This window comes from Lissotriton helveticus, chromosome 10 (genome assembly GCF_964261635.1).
Source record: "Lissotriton helveticus chromosome 10, aLisHel1.1, whole genome shotgun sequence".
NCBI classification, from domain to species: Eukaryota; Metazoa; Chordata; class Amphibia; order Caudata; family Salamandridae; genus Lissotriton; species Lissotriton helveticus.
The window spans coordinates 258,468,143-258,485,217 of record NC_136071.1 but is presented as its reverse complement, the minus strand read 5'-3'; the positions used below and the strand labels follow the sequence as shown (position 1 = coordinate 258,485,217).

The 17,075-nt window shown below is 46.9% G+C and overlaps 1 protein-coding gene across 1 annotated transcript in view; it reads left to right on the top strand.

Moving 5' to 3' along the window:
* Window positions 1–17,075, top strand: part of VILL (villin like) — a 337,454-nt gene that overhangs the window by 109,209 nt on the left and 211,170 nt on the right. The window lies entirely within an intron of this gene.

The window sequence follows — 17,075 nt, the reverse complement described above, 5'->3', positions numbered from 1 at the left end:
AATATTCATTTTCCATTTAAAGCAATAGAAGTAAAGAAAAGCAAACGCAAAAAAATATTTGAATGTTTCTATTTGGTTGTGTGTAGCAGCGGGCAATAACAGTCATAATTAGGCGTCATCCTCACAGGGCCAGACAGCAGTGGTGTTAGATTTGAATCAGAGGTTCAAAGGTAAAAATGGATGGAGCAAGGTGGGCGGATTTCAAAGCAATATTCAGAAGAAATGCAAGGGAGGGACTAATGTGGAGCAGGAATGGGGTGGAGATATGTGAACAAGTGCTCCACTATAAACCAATAAAGCAGCTGTTCGAGGCATATGGGCTGCAGACCATACATTATTGCATAGATCACCATCTGGTGGTGGGCCCAGATGATTACACTTTGTTTTTGTCTTGGAAGAGTCTTTGTCTGTTGGATGACTCCTCCTGTAGATCGTAGTGCGCATGGGCATCAACTCCATCTTCAGATAGTTTTTTTCCCGCCATCGGGCTCCGATGTGTTTATCGTTCGGTCCCGTTACCGATCTCCTTTTGACATCCAGACCTTCATCATACCATCGGTATCGTCTTCGCCAGTAATACCGGTTACCCGAAGTCGAAGAAAGGCTTGCGCTTCTCGATTCCAGCGTTCGTCCGGCCGTCGGGCCCAACTGCGCCATTGGGCCTTTGGCTCATGGAAAGAACACCTTTCAAGAAGTGCCCTCAGTGTGACACAAATTCCCTCACACTGATCTTCATGAGGTTTGCAATCTGTGCTTGTCTCCAGAGCACGAAAGTCGAGACTGTGAGGCCTGCGCATCGTTCCGGTCCAAGTAGACCATCAGGGACAGTCGAGCTTGAAGAGTCATGGTGCAGTCATCTTCATCGACACCAGACCTCATCATAGACGAGGCTTCGATCTAAGTAGAGTCCGAAGAACAGCAGCAGGACGACATCGTTTCCGAAGCAGAGGATCCAGTTCCGGAGCCAAGGATCAATCGGAGGTCGACAAACTTATTCCAGCTGGTCAACAGGTCATGAGTACAAGCGTCGACCCTGTTCACCTCCCCATATCTGGACAGGCTTCGGTTTCACCTCCACCTCCGGGTTCGGGTGCACACCGACCAAAACCTTCCGACGCCCCGCCTTCTGGCTCGGCAAGGAAGAATACAAGAAAGCCTCGAGTCGACTCGGGCTCGAGTCAGTCTGCCGGTCCCGACAAGCAAAAGGTCCTCAAACCAAAATTAACCCTGGCACCGAAGCAGCCATCGGTGCCGAAACCGGTCGAGCCGAAAACAAACTCAGCACCGAAAGACGATCCCAAGTCTGCCGAACCGAAGACCTCTCCGGTTCCGAAAAAAGTCGACCCGAAGCCTGGTTCGGCATCAAAACACACTTCGGCTCTGAAGGTCGACGATTCCAAACGCACTTCAGAAGCAAAGATTCCGGATCCAAAGAGCGCAGATCCGAGAAAGTCTTCGGAACCGAAACCAAAATCCGCTCCAAAGACAATAGACACTGTAAAGCCTAAGCATTTTGGTCCCAAACCAGATAAATCAGCACCAAAAAAGGATTTTCCAGCAGAAGAGCTTTTCCAACCAGACCCAAAGCAAAAGACTCTTCATATTAATCCAAAGACTGGACATGTTATTACAGTGCCTGAGAAGAGGAAAATGGACTATCCTAAACACCTCCAGTTCCTCTCAAAAAGCAGGCTCAAACTTACCCCATAAGAATTCCTTCACCATTAATAGAGATACCAGCAGATATTTCTCCAGTACACTCACCATCCAGCACACATAGCATTATACCACAGGATGATGAAGAAGACAATTATTCACAGGGGGTAGAAAGTGAGCATCATATAGACGACACAGATGACCCAGACAATATTCCTGGGCCATCAGATGATCTCTGGGAGAATTATAATGCGCCAGATGCACCAGATCTGCCACAAGATGACGCATCTCCTTCTGGACTATCTCCCCCAGAGGACACTATTGAGTTTACACAGCTCATTCATAGAGCAGCCACATTTCATGGAGTAGACTTACACACAGATCCAGTGGAAGAGGATTTCCTCATGGATACACTACATAAAACCACAACCACATTACCAATACTTAGTGGAGTGGTGAGACATGCACCAGAGATATTCAAAGACCCGGTCAGAGCCAGGGTAATTAACCCCAGACTGGGAAAAAAGTATAAAGCGTCTTCAACTGACCCAGCATACATCAAAGGTCAGCTGCTATTAGACTCATTGGTAGTATCAAATGCGAGAAAAAGATCTAACTCGCAGACAACAGGGGATGCTCCACCCCCTGATAAAGAGTCTAAGCTTTTAGATGCTTCAGGGAAACGCACCATCTCACAAGCAGCAAATGTCTGGAGAATTGCTACCACTCAAGCTTTGTTAGTGAGATATGATTGAGCTCATTATGATGAGTTAGAATCACTCATGCAACATTTACCAGAGCAATATAAGACCAGGGCTTCTGATCCAATACGAGAAGGCAAGGTTATTACAAATACCTCAATCCGCTGTGCATTAGACACTTCAGACACAGCCTCTAGAGCAATAAATACGGGAGTACTGTTGCGTAGACATGCATGGCTACGCATCTCTGGATTCAAACCAGAAGTACAGGCCAGTATTTTAAATCAACCCTTTGACCAGCAACATCTCTTTGGTCCAACAGTTGATAGTGCACTAGAGAAGATGAAAAAAGATACAGATACGGCAAAATCCATGGGAGCTTTACAAACGCAGACCCATAGAGCGTCTTTTCGTCGCTCCTCATATAGAGGCGCATCTAAAGAGTTTCAAACTGACACCACCTCCTCTTCTTATAAAGCGCCCACCCAAACCTCACCCAGCAGAGGGTATTACAGAGGAGGATATAGAGGTAACAACAATAAGGGCAGAGGCAAAGGCAACGACTGCAATGCCTCTACTCCCAAACAGTGGCTTCCCTTCCATCCCCCCAGACCATTCCACTCCTGTCGGGGGGAGATTACAACAGTTCCTACCTGTCTGGAACTCCATCACCACAGACAGGTGGGTAAGACAAATAATTCAGTCTGGTTATTGCCTGGAGCTCACTTCCACTCCTCCAACCATATCACCCAGACAACGTCCCATGTCACAGGAACATCTCATACTTCTAAGACAAGAGGTTGCATCTCTATTACAAAAGAATGCAATAGAACCTGTCCCAAAACACCATCAAAACACAGGAGTTTACTCCCTATACTTTCTCGTACCCAAAAAAGGGCGGGTCCCTCAGACCTATACTAGATCTAAGGCCCCTGAACCTGTACATACAATTCGACAATTTCCATATGGTCACACTTCAACATGTTCTACCGTTGTTAAAACAAGGCGACTTCCTTGCCACATTAGCTCTCAAGGACGCTTACTTTCATATTCCTGTCCATCAATCTCACAGAAAGTACTTTCGATTTGTACTAGAAGGTCAACACTACCAATTCAAAGTACTCCCTTTCAGAGTAAATAGAGCACCTAGAGTATTTACAAAGTGTTTAGCAGTACTAGCAGCACACTTGAGAAGGGACAACATTCATGTCTTCCCATACCTAGACGACTGGTTAATAAAATCCAAGTCATACCACCAATGTGTACAGCACACGCATGAGACCATCTGTCTGTTACACAAGCTGGGATTCACAGTAAATCAAAAGAAGTCACACCTCCAACCATCCCAATCTCAACATTATCTAGGTGCCACAATAGACACCTCCAAAGCAATTGCATACCCCAATCTTACAAGGATACAAAGTCTGTGCAATGTGGGGTCCCACAAGGGTCGGCGCTCAGCCCCACCCTTTTTAACATCTATGTGACCCCCCTTGCCAGACTTATTAGATCTTTTGGGATGGAGGTAGTTTCCTACGCGGATGACACCCAGATCCTCGTGTCTCTCTCTCAGTCTACCGAGCTGACAGCCTCCAATTTTAGATCCTGTATGGAGGCTGTCAGTAAGTGGATGATTTACAATTCACTGAAATTGAATGGGGAGAAGACCGAGGTTATGGTGTTTGGTGGAAAGGAGGAGATCTGGTCCATGGAGTGGTGGCCCGACTCGCTGGGTGCCTGCCCTAATCCTACATCTTCGGCCAAAAATCTAGGGGTCATTATAGATCCCAACCTTGATATGTGCCAACAGGTTAACAGGACTGTCTCCACCTGTTGGGGTATAATCCACATAATAAGGAAAATTAGGCACTACCTTTCCCCGCAGGCAAGAAGGCAACTTGCCGTTGCCCTTTTGGGTTCCCGCCTGGACTACTGCAATGCGCTGTATGCTGGACTTAATAAGAGCCAGCTGCAGCGCTTGCAGGTAGTCCAGAATGCGGCAGCCAGATTTGTCCTAGATCTTCCCAACCGGTCTTCGGCCACGCTAGCTAGGAAGCAGCTTCACTGGCTTCCGATCAAGGAGCGGATAGTTTTTAAGTCCATGTGCATGGTCTATAAGGCTTTGGCGAGAAATTGCCTCATAGGTATTGGATCTGCCCTGTCTTACTATCATCCGGGCAGACACCTCCGCTCCTCCATCATCTTTTTCTTCGTGTTCCGCGTATCCGGAAAACCAGATGGGGTGGTAGGGCTTTTTCCCATCTGGCCCCCAAATGGTGGAATGATCTCCCGATAGAACTAAGGTCCCTTCCCTCCTTACAGAGTTTCAGATCTGCCCTTAAAACTCGTCTCTTTGTTCAAGCTTATGAGTAGCTGTGCCCTGCATTTTTGATCTTTTCTGTTAGGCGCCTTGACACCTTCGGGTTTAGTTTTGCGCAATACAAGATGCATAATAAATAAATAAAATAAATATGCAAGCTCTTATACAAAAATTCCAGCCACAACACTCACTACCAGCTCGAGTGTTCATGCAATTAATAGGAATGATGGCATCTTGCATTTTCATAGTAGCAAACGCAAGACTACAAATGCGCCCCATGCAAGAATGTTTGACAAGTCAGTGGAATCAGGCTCAACAACAAATAACAGATCTGGTGGTGGTAGACGACTGGACATATCGCTCTCGGCAGTGGTGGAACACCAAAAACCTTTCCAAGGACCGGCCGTTCATAGAGCCTGTTCCACAGGTGGTGCTAACCACAGACGCATCTCTCACAGGATGGGGAGCGCATTTAGAGAAACACAGAGTACAAGGTACATGGACACCGCAACAAAAATTACTCCACATAAGTCATCTGGAGTTGTTAGCGATTTTCCTAGCTCTAAAATCGTTTCAACATTACCTGTCAAGAAAGGCTGTACTGGTCCATATGGACAATATGACGGCCATGTATTACATCCAAAAACAAGGAGGAACAAACTCCGTACAGCTCTCCCGCCTGGCCCAGAGCATATGGAGGTGGGCCATTCCTCAAAAAATCTTTCTGTTAGCAGAACATCTACCAGGAGTTCACAATCAAGTTGCAGGTCTGTTAAGTCATCAAAGACAACAGATACACGAGTGGGAACTTCATCCACAAGTTCTTCAACCATTCATTAACAGGTGGGGACAGCCAGAGATAGATCTGTTCGCCACACACCGCAACTCCAAATACCCAAGCTGCACTGCCAGATGCCCACACCCATTGTCCAAAGGCAATGCGGTATGGATGAGTTGGTCAAACAAATTTTCATATGCTTTTCCACCTCTCCCACTAATTCCGTTAGTGGTACGCAAGCTACAGCAACATTCCCTCACATTGATTCTCATAGTACCAACGTGGGCAAGACAACCGTGGTACACCACACTACTAGAGCTATCAATAGTACCACATCAAAAATTAAAACTCTCTCCACGTCTATCGACACAGAACCATGGAGAGATCATGCATCCAGACCCAATGCAGCTCAATCTCGCGATTTGGCTCCAGAGGTCTTTGGACTTTGGAATTTGGATACCTCAATCTTCTGCCTGATTGCATGAATGTCATAAAAGAAGCGAGACGCCCCACCACTAGAGCATGCTACGCAGCCAAGTGGAAAAGGTTTGTTGTGTATTGCACAAATAACAACATTAACCCATTAGATGTTTCCATACAAAACATCATATGCTACCTACTTCATCTACAAAGATGTAATTTAGCGTACTCCTCAATCAGGTTACATCTTGCTGCTATAGTAGCTTATCTTCAAAACAGACAACATTTGTCATTGTTTAGAGTACCTGCCATCAAGGCGTTTATGGAAGGATTAAAAAGAATAATTCCTCCCAGAATACCACCCTGTCTGGTATGGAATTTAAATATTGTTCTCACTAGACTTATGGGTCCCCCATTTGAACCATTACATAAGTGTTAGTTACAGTTCCTTACCAGGAAAGTTGCATTTTTAGTTGCTATTACCTCACTTAGAAGAGTAAGTGAGATTCGGGCATTAACAATTCAAGAACCATTTATACAACTCCATCACAACAAAGTGGTTCTTAAGACAAACCCGAAATTCCTGCCAAAAGTCATTTCACCATTCCACCTCAACCAATCTATTGAGTTGCCAGTATTCTTTTCCCAAGCACAGACAGTTGCAGAAAGAGCTCTACAGACATTAGATGTAAAAAGAACATTCCTCTACTACATTGATAAGACAAAACTGTTTTGTAAAACAAAACAACTGTTTGAGTCCTTTTCTCCTCCACACAAAGGCAATCCTATTTCAAAATCATGGCATTGCAAGGAGGATTGTTAAATGCATTCAAATCTGTTACCAGAAAGCAAAACGCACTCTATCCATTCCCCCTAGGGCTCATTCTACCCGTAAATTAGGGGCATCTATGGAATTCCTAGGAAATATACCATTAGATGATATCTGTAAAGCAGCTCCATGGTCTACACTGCACACATTTACAAAACACTACTGTGTAGATATGCAGGCAAAACAACAAGCTACTGTGGGCCAGGCTGTACTCAAAACATTATTTCAAACTACTGCAACAGATACAAATTGTCGCCGCTAAGGGGGAAAACTGCTGTGCAATCGATGCAATAGTGTGTGGTCTGCAGACCATATGCCTAGAACGGAAAATGCTACTTACCAGTATGCATCTGTTCTTGGCATGTAGGGCTGCAAAACTACACAAGCCCGCCCGCCTCCCCAGCAACCTATATCTGATCCAGTAATATCTTAATTAGATACACAATACATGGACATCCTTATCTATACTCATACAACTCCATCATTTGCCCAATGGCAAAAACAATCTGAAGATGGAGTCGATGCCCATGCGCACTACGATCTATAGGAGGAGTCATCCAACAGACAAAGACTCTTCCAAGACAAAAACAAAGTGTAATCATCTGGGCCCACCACCAGATGGTGATCTATGCAATAGTGTGTGGTACTGCAGCCCTACCTGCCAAGAACAGATGCATACTGGTAAGTAGCATTTTCCTTCTTTCCCGGGTAGAAATGATATTCCTAAAATCTATGTAAGTCAAACAGTCCAATGTACATGAGCGTTTAAACAATGAATTTTAATTATTTTGACTAATGGATCTGAATGAATTAGCAAATTCAGCATATTTAAAAACCTTCTTAGTGGGCTCTTCTTCATATTTCCTAAAATTAAGCATGTGTATGTGTGACTTGTGTAATACTTTTTAAAGTACAATTTCTGATAGAGTAACTTCTGAGTTTTGTGTTGCCAACATGGATCAAAACCGGCCAGCCTGCGCAAAAACAACATTTTCACCAGCTGGCAAGTGCATAAACTAGGGGGCATATTTATAAATTTTTCGCATATAATTATTGAGGGATTTGCATAAAATTCCTGCACAATCACTCTGACTAATAGTCTCTTGGGTCCGTATGTATATACAAAATAAGAATTGTTGGTATTAGGGCAACATACAGTGTATTTAATACATTTTATAATCAAAGACTTCAAGAGACTTCATGAAGGAGGTGTCAATGTGTTTTGGCCTTTGACTTTTAGACTTCTTCAGGACAAAATGAAAGACGGAGCACCTATTCAAAGATATATACACAAATATATACATAATTTACAGAGCGAATCACACTGAGGCACATATAAACTCATTTAAGCCCCCCAATTGTCAAGCAACACCACCAACAAACCATATAGGTGAGTCAAGATTACCAAACAGTCAGAGTGATTGTGCAGGAATTTTACGCACATCCCTCAATAATTATATGTTTGGAAGATAGGAGTGTTCTTATGGTGATTTATTGTATGACACTATTTGTAATGTGTTGTACTGCTTTGTATTGTTTTTGTACATAGGAGGATTTGAATGTTTGATGCACCACACCATACAGTAGTATGCTTCCAGTATGGATAACATGTGAATATATGGATGTACTCAATAAAAGAAGAATCTCAGAATTGTCTAGTTGTATCAAAGATTAAGTTATGTAGTCATTAGAATTAGTATTGATTGTATCTTTTCCTGCTTCTCAGTTCCATTTTTTCAGGATTTGATTAGCCCTTGAGAAATAGGGTCATTAGGGCTTCCCCTGTTATCTTTTTTCTAGCGTGAAAGTAGGAGGGCAGGAATGCACCCTATTTTATTATTTTTTTAAACTTTATTTTCAGTATTTATACAGTCATAAACAAAATAGTGAGCATAGAGTGATGCACAGTACCGGTACAGGCATAAGTAAATGCAATATGATATAAAATACAGGTAGCAGTTAATGGCATCAGTATACAATGGAATGTAGGGATACGTGCAGGCACAATATCAAATAGCTCACAAGGCTGTCGCATTGTCAGGATTGCGGTACAAAAGGGGGTGGTGATGGATGGAGCATCTGAACCAATCAAACACTCACACCCAGTCAACAGATCTGCGTTTAATCCATCACCGTTCTTTAGCCTACTCTGCCACCCCAGTACAGACATGGCCATATGCAAATCAGTCTGACCCTGTGCCTCCTGGGAACAGTCCAGCCCGAACTGCCAAGCCATGCCTTCCCTGGACCGGAAACAAGCTTCCTAGGACCGGTTTCTGGCATTTCAGCCGTCTTCAGCCAGGCTTGCTTGAATCCAGAGGCAAAGTGAGCAAGGGACTCACGTCTGAGCATACCCTGCCAACTTATGGCGAACAAAGCGGTACAAAAGGGGGTGGTGATGGACGGAGCATCTGAACCAATCAAACACTCACACCCAGTCAACAGATCTGCGTTTAATCCATCACCGTTCTTTAGCCCACTCTGCCACCCCAGTTCAGACATGGCCATATGCAAATCAGTCTGACCCTGTGCCTCCTGGGAACAGTCCAGCCCGAACTGCCAAGCCATGCCTTCCCTGGACCGGAAACAAGCTTCCTAGGACCGGTTTCTGGCATTTCAGCTGTCTTCAGCCAGGCTTGCTTGAATCCAGCGGCAAAGTGAGCAAGGGACTCACGTCTGAGCATACCGGTCCTAGGAAGCTTGTTTCCGGTCCAGGGAAGGCATGGCTTGGCAGTTCGGGCTGGACTATTCCCATGAGGCACAGGGTCAGACTGATTTGCATATGGCCATGTCTGAACTGGGATGGCAGAGTGGGCTAAAGAACGGTGATGGATTAAACCCAGATCTGTTGACTGGGTGTGAGTGTTTGATTGGTTCAGATGCTCCGTCCATCACCATCCCCTTTTGTACCGCATTGTCAGGATTGGACAATTACCTCATCACCCTTCCACATAAACAGTGATAAAGCATTAGTGTACATAAATAAAGAAAGCAGAAAAGAAAATACATTCAAAACAAGGGGGCCTAGAGCCGCTACAAGCTTCTAGCCAACACCCTCAGAAACAATACCATTAGCAATCAAAGTGTCAGCTCCAGCGTGCTTACTAGTGATGTACGCTTTGTACAGTCCCCAAATGTCCACAGGTCTTGAAGAGCTAGGCATGAGTGCACCATATTCCTCGCAATTTACATTACAAAACGCCAAACTGCGAAGTCACGACTTTAGTGAAGGGACCCTTGTGCTACCCCACAGCAATGCCACCTTGCGTTTGGCCAAGAGCAAACCATGCGCAGCAAATTTCCTGACCTTCTTGGGAAAATTTACCACATATCCCATCAGTGCAATCTCAGGAGTGGGAATCAATGTCATGGAGAGGATGTCCCCAAGTGTGGTGTGCACCTGAACCCAGTATTGCTGTATTTTGGGACAGGTCCAGGAGAGATGGGCAAAATCGGCAAATAGAGCCGAACATTTCTGGCAGTTGTGGGATCTTGCGGGGTCTATCTTGTGGGACCATGCGGGGGTGTGGTACATCCTGCGTAGAAACTTAAAGTGAAGCAACTTGTGTTGGGTATTTAGGGACACTTTCCTCGTAGCCCTGCAGCACTGTTCCCATTGGTCATCCGCAATAGGCCTGCCCAAATCAACCTCCCATGCTGTGCTGGCTTTAGTATCAGAGAACGGCCGGGGCAGCACGCATTGTTTGTACAGTTTGGAGATCAAATGTACGCCTGATGGACACTCTAAAATTAGGGTCAATGGTGGGGCCGGCTCAGGAGCAGCCGGAAAAGAAGGGAAAGTGGCACTTAACATGGAATACATGTGTTTCAATACAAAAGTATCCATAAAGGAGCGTTCACAAAACCGGGCTTCCTCCGACACCGAGAAGACATGGTCGTCCGGAAACAGGTCACCAATTGTGCAAATCTGAACCTTCTCCAGTGTGCGCTGAACCAAAACCTCGCCTGTTATGGGCAACAATGAAGGGTTAGGTAGGAGCAATGCCGGGGAGTATAATTGAACTAAGCCCAACATCCTACGCAACTTGTAATATGCCCAGCAAGTGGTGGACACCGTCTGAATGTCCCGAGGGTCTCTCGGGATGCCCGTGGGTAATATGGCAGGCAATTTCTGCGGCAGTACTAGGTCAGCCTCCGGCTTCAAATAGGGAACCCGGGCGTCCGGGTGATACCAGGCATAGGAATAGCAACATTGTGCAGTCAGATAATATAGATACATGTCCGGTACCCCAAGGCCCCCTCTTTCATATGGCAGGGTTAGGATTTGCCAATTCAGAAGCGGTCTCTCATCTCCCCAAACAAGACGTAAAAGAAGTGATCGCAGTTGTAGGAAGAAGGGCTGAGTGAGAGGAATGGGGATGTTATTGAAAAGATACAAAAACCGAGGGAGGACTATCATTTTGATAATGGCCCCTCTAACTGCCATCGACAAGGGCAGCCGTAACCATTTCTCAACCTGCGATTCCAAAAGACCAATCGCACAGCCATAATTTAGCCTGACAATAGTAGCGGTGTCCAGGTGTATGTAAACTCCGAGATACTTGATTGCATCCTGGCTCCATTCAAGTGGGAATCCGAATTGCCAGGGAGTCGTGCTAGTAGTCAATAGGAAAATAACAGATTTTTGCCAATTGGCACTGAGACCAGAAAATCTGCCAAAGCGAATAATTTTCTGGATAAGAGGGTGGAGGTTAAGATGTGGTAGCCTGACGTATAAGATTGTGTCATCAGCGTACAGTGACACCAAAAGTAGGCATGTGCGAAACTGTAAGCCACGATGTAAATGTTTTTCCTGGAAATTTCGAACTAATAGGTCCATAGCCGAAATGAAAAGTAATGGGGACAAGGGGCAACCCTGCCTCGTGCCACAAGATAAGCGGAAATGTTCAGAAATGGTACCATTCAGACCCAACCGAGCCGTGGGTGAGGTGTACAATAAAGCAACGGTAAAGACAAAACACTCGGGCATTCCCATACGACGCATGACAGACAGAAAAAAACGGCCACTCCAGGGAGTCGAATGCCTTCTCGGCATCAAGGAGCACTGCCGCGGCAGGAACGTTAGGATCAATTCTATGCAACACCGTAAACAGAGTTTGCAAGTTGAGTGAGGTGGATCTGTGAGGGACGAAACCAGACTGGGCCGGAGAAATAATGTATTCCATCAATAGAGACAACTGGATAGCTATCACCTTCGTCAGTATTTTATAGTCAAGATTTAGCAGGGCTAACAGCCTATAGGAGCCACAGATTTGGGGGTCCTTGCCGGCTTGGGGAGGAGGATGATGACCGCTTTCCTGAACGTAGGAGGGAGGATACCTACCTCAAGCACCTCAGCATAAACCTCTACCAATCCCGGGACCAATATATCCTTATATGCTTTATAAAAATCTGCGGAGAACCCGTCGAGACCGGGCACCGAGGAGCCCCGCAACGCCTCTATTGCCTCAATTATGCTCTCCTGGGATATGGGAATGGGCAGGAAATCCTGCATATGTCGTTCTAAGTATACCAGTGCAATTTCTGTGAGGTATTCCCCTTGTTCGCAAAGATTCCCTGTGACTTTGGAAGTGTATAATGTTTTAAAATAGGAGACTATGTCATCCGGGCCTAAAAGCTCAGTAACGTGGATTTTATCAGGCGGGGGCGGAGCGTATGTGCCAGAATCTTACCTGGTCGCTCCCCCTCACCATATCGTCTAGCGACATGTTGTTTGTTGAGGAATAACAACTCTCGTTCAGCGGCTTCTCTAAACTCAAGCATCAAAGCCAAACGCCGGGCCTCCCCAGACTCTGATCCAGACCCCACCAAATCCCGATCTAAAGCAGCGATTTCTGTCTCTATGCGGCTCAAAGTGGAATGGAGATCTCCCAGTACCCCTGCATTTTTGGCAATGCAGACACCCCTGATATAGGCCTTGAATCCTTCCCAGAGCACAGCCCAAGTATCCACCGACCCGGTGTTGAGTTTGAAGTAATCCTCAATGGCCTCCCGAACTTCATCAAGGAAAACCTGATCCAGCAGAGCGCTCCCTGGGAAGCGCCACTGTCTCTCGTACCCTCCAGGCCTGGGAATGTTAAGCTTAAGCCCAATCAGAGAGTGATCAGAAAACGTGCGTGGCAAAGGAACCAACCCACCCAACCACCCAGCAACTTCAGGTGAAATCAACCAATAGTCTATCCTAGTCCAGGTATTGTGAAACCCAGAATAATGCGGGTACGCTGGGAGGTGCGGGTGTTGTTTGTTCTCAACGTCTATCAAGGAGAAATACCCACAGATGTCCTGGAGCGCACAGCGTGAGCGGGGTTTTGTGTCAGGTGAGGAGGACGTGCTGTCTCTAGTGGGATCTAGTAAGAAGTGAAAATCCCCACCCATTATCACCAAGCAAGGGTCCAGAGCCAGTAAGCGCACATGTAACTCATGATAGAAGTCAGGCAAGTCCACATTGGGACCATAAACACAGACCAGTGCAACATTATGTCCCATCAACGAGCCAGTCACAATCAGCGTGCGGCCATCCCCGTCCTCCACCATCTTGTGTAGAGAGAAAGGAACTCTTCTCTGTATAAATATAGCAACCCCCCTGGCATAGCTACTGTAGTTGGAAAAACATCTAGGGGAACCCCAGCCCGCCACCACAGGTGACTCAGTGGATCTGGACAGGTGGGTCTCTTGCATGAAGACAATGTCAATATTATGCTGTGTAATGAAATTAAGGACCTGTCTCCGTTTTCGGGTATTGTTCAACCCCCTAACATTCCAGGAAATCAAAGAGAGCCCGGAGGGGCCGGGCTGCCAACCTAACTGTACCATTTAGAAGCAATCACAACAAATATATAGCGAGTCAAATCAAACCGGTGCCATGTACCAATAAACTCTGTAATATTCGCTAAAGATCCATGAAAAACCAGCAAATGTCCCCCCCCCACCCACCGCCCAGCCTCGTTCCAACCCTCCCGTGGCAGAACCCAACCCATCTAACCAAAGGACGGTGCAATGTAAAGAACCATACCAATGCTGAAAGTAAATTTACACACCAGAAACTTGGCATATACAGTAAAGAAACCTTGGTGTTCACCAGGAGGAACAGCAATGCCACGCCAGCCGGGCATTATTAAATGTTGCAGTATCAATCAGGATAGAATTCCATATATAACACTAACACAGCAGAACAGAGAGAATAAATACAATAACGGATCAACCAGTCTTTGAGGAGGGGAAGCAGCACGAGTAGTGGATGCCATTTCGCTGTGTTTCTTTTTATAATCTTGGCAGAACTCCTGTGCCTCCGTCGGGGACTCAAAGATGCGGAATCGCCCGTCCACATCCACTTTCAGCCTAGCCGGATAAAGCATGCCATATCCAAGCCCCAGGTTTTTTCAGGGTGGCCTTAACTCCATTGAATTTGCGTCTAGCATCCTGGACCATGATGGTGAAATCAGGAAAAATGACAATTTACTCCCCTGCCACTGGACCTCTCCTCGTTCATGAGCAGAGCGGAGAGCTGTGTCCCTGTCCCTGAAGTTCATGAGTCTGACGATAATGGATCTCGGAGGCTGACCCGGCTTGGGGCGGGGGCGCAAAGATCTGTGGGCACGCTCCACCACAAACCCCTGCGTGAAGGCCTCCCTACTGAACAAGTCTGTTAATAATTGCTCAATGAAGGTATCCACTCGACCGGTGGTAGTGGTCTCCGGCACACCAATAATGCAGATGTTGTTTCGATGACTGCGGGCCTCCAAATCCTCATTCTTTATCGCCACGTCTTTCAAGATCCTTTCCACCCTCTCAAGACGTTTTTGCGATGTCGCCACTCCGTCTTCGATGTCCGAGACCCTTGCCTCCACCACATCCAACCGCCGGTCATGCGCCTGGAACTTCAAGCCTATGTCTGCCAATTTCTTGTCTAGCGCATCAAATCTGCCGTCCAGCGTTCTAAACCCAGCTCTCATCTCTTTAAGCATGACGGCTGTAAGGGAGGTAGGGTCATCCGCATCATCAGAGCCATGCGCCCCATCTGCCATGTCTGAAGCGTCGTCCGAGGTGGGGTCAGGAGCCTTTCCAAATTGCAGCGTTTGCTGCTTGGGGTCTTTCCTCCCCATACTGCAAGGAAAAACAACTGCTTCTGAAGACACAAATGGAGCAAGGCAGAGCTCGAAAAGTAGGTGGGTTAGAGGAGTGCAATGTCTTTGCCCGGCCCCACCTCAAAAGCAGAGCAATGTAGAGCGGCTCCACAGCATGCGCTACACCAACACAGCGCACGCTGCAACACTGGCCAGGCAAAAGATTGTGAACAATGCCCCTAGGTTCGAAAGGCAAGCAGCTCCAGCTAGTCCATCCACCAAAAGGCGAGGGTAAGTGAGAGTGTATGTTGCTCCCTCCACCAGGAGTACTTGTAGCAAATACGACGTAGGTGCAGAGTCCCCAGTGTGCAGCAGAGACAGCGCACAAAACGTGAGCCCCTTTACGGTGCGGCAGGAGCAGCGTCGTGCCTCCTACAATTATCGCAGCTCACATGGCCGCCAGGAAGTGGGGCGAGATCCAGCAAGCAGATACCGGCCCAGCCCAAAGGTGCTGGCGGGTCCGGGGAAGCAGCAATGTAGCGCCATCTTAAACGGCCTCCACCACAGCAAAGTCCGCATATGGGCGAGGGAGGGCAGCCAGCAAGCCGAACTGGGTCCAACACAGATGCGATGCCCCCAGACAAAACTTAGAGCCCCCCTCTCTAGCCCGCCACCCACCCGCCAAAAGCAAGCACACCAAGGCCCGGCGCAGCGGCGCCCACGAGGCCCAAAGAGCCCCGCGACCGCCACGCACACTACGGGAACGCACACTCAGCCTCAGCAGGGGCGACGGGGAGGGAAACCAAGCAAGCGGGGCGGGGGGAGTTGGCAAATCCAGCACCGGGCGCCCACCAAGGCCGCAGCTCACCGCAGATGTCCAGCGCCGCACCTTCCAGGAGCACCTGCAGTTAGAGAGGCTGTCGGTTCTACGCTCAGGGCCCAGCAGCTCGGGCTCGGGGGAAAGCTGTGTCGCTCCTCGCAGCGGGCAAATCAGGGCCTCAAACCTCTCCGCTGTGCCTCCCGGACCTGATGGAAAAGTGTCCGCTGCTGTCTTCATCTCCAACATCGGGGAAAACAAGCAGTAACGGTGCCCGGCCGGCGGAGCTTCAAGCACGGGCGGCCATCTTGGTCGCCTGAATGGCCACAGTCCGGAATGCACCCTATCTAACATTTTACAGTACATTCCTGCTCTCTGCCTGCGCTAGCACACGATGTGCAGCCTAATGCCAACTCAGACACCATTGCACCATGGTGCAAAGGTGCCTGCTTTGTAGGTAGAATTGGTTTTGTGCAGGAAGGAAGGCAGGAAGGGACACATTCCTGCACAAGAACAATCTTCAGAGGCATTTTCCTCTTTCTATGTGTGATGCAGAATGCATTCCCAGGTCTGTCACTAATGGTAAATCTGGGAATGCGCCAAAATACATGGGTGGATGCGTGGGAACACACATGCTCCACCCATGGAAAGCCTCCTTGGGCCACAGTAAGGCAAGGGCAGCCACTTGCGCTACCATGCGTTACTCCACATTTACTAAGCCACGCAGGGCCACACAAGGTAGCCATGCGTTGTTTCGGTAGTCTGTGCACTTGTCGTTGATGCAAAACTGCAACGCATCAGTGTTGCACTATGCAACCTGGCAACAATCTGTCAATCAAATGCAGCAGTATTCCACTCTCACGATTGTGTTTTGTTGTACTTTGCTGTTTTAAATGATAACTGATATTGGAGTTTGCTAGCTAACTGATGCCACTCTCCCTTCTTTCTAATAGAAACCTGGCAGCTAACGACTAGTTATTCATTTTATTTGTGTTTACTTTGGTAGATAATTAAACCGATTATATACAGTAAATCATTGCTCACTAGTCTGTTACCCATAATCCATCACGCGGGGCCACGTTAAGAGTTTCTCTGCATATATTTATGCAATCTCATCCTTTTCTACTGCAAGATCAATCATGTGCTTCTTACTGCGATTCTCTTTCATAAATACTAAATATTACCTGAAAATAATTTTAAATGGGCCCTATTTGTTGTAGTTGTAGGAAGTATAACATTTAAGGAACACTCCCATGAAGAAAAAAATCCTGCTCCTCGACACCCTCCTTGGGAACAGGCAGTCCTTTGACCCTTCAGAGTGTTTTTCCTTTGTGCCAGTTTGGATGGAGCCAGAGAGTGTTTTTTGATTGTGATTCAAGATGGAATGGTGGAGCCAGAGAGTGTTTTTTGATTGTGATTCAAGATGGAATGGATGGATTGATGGTTACCGGAGAGGAGCCCAAGAATTGA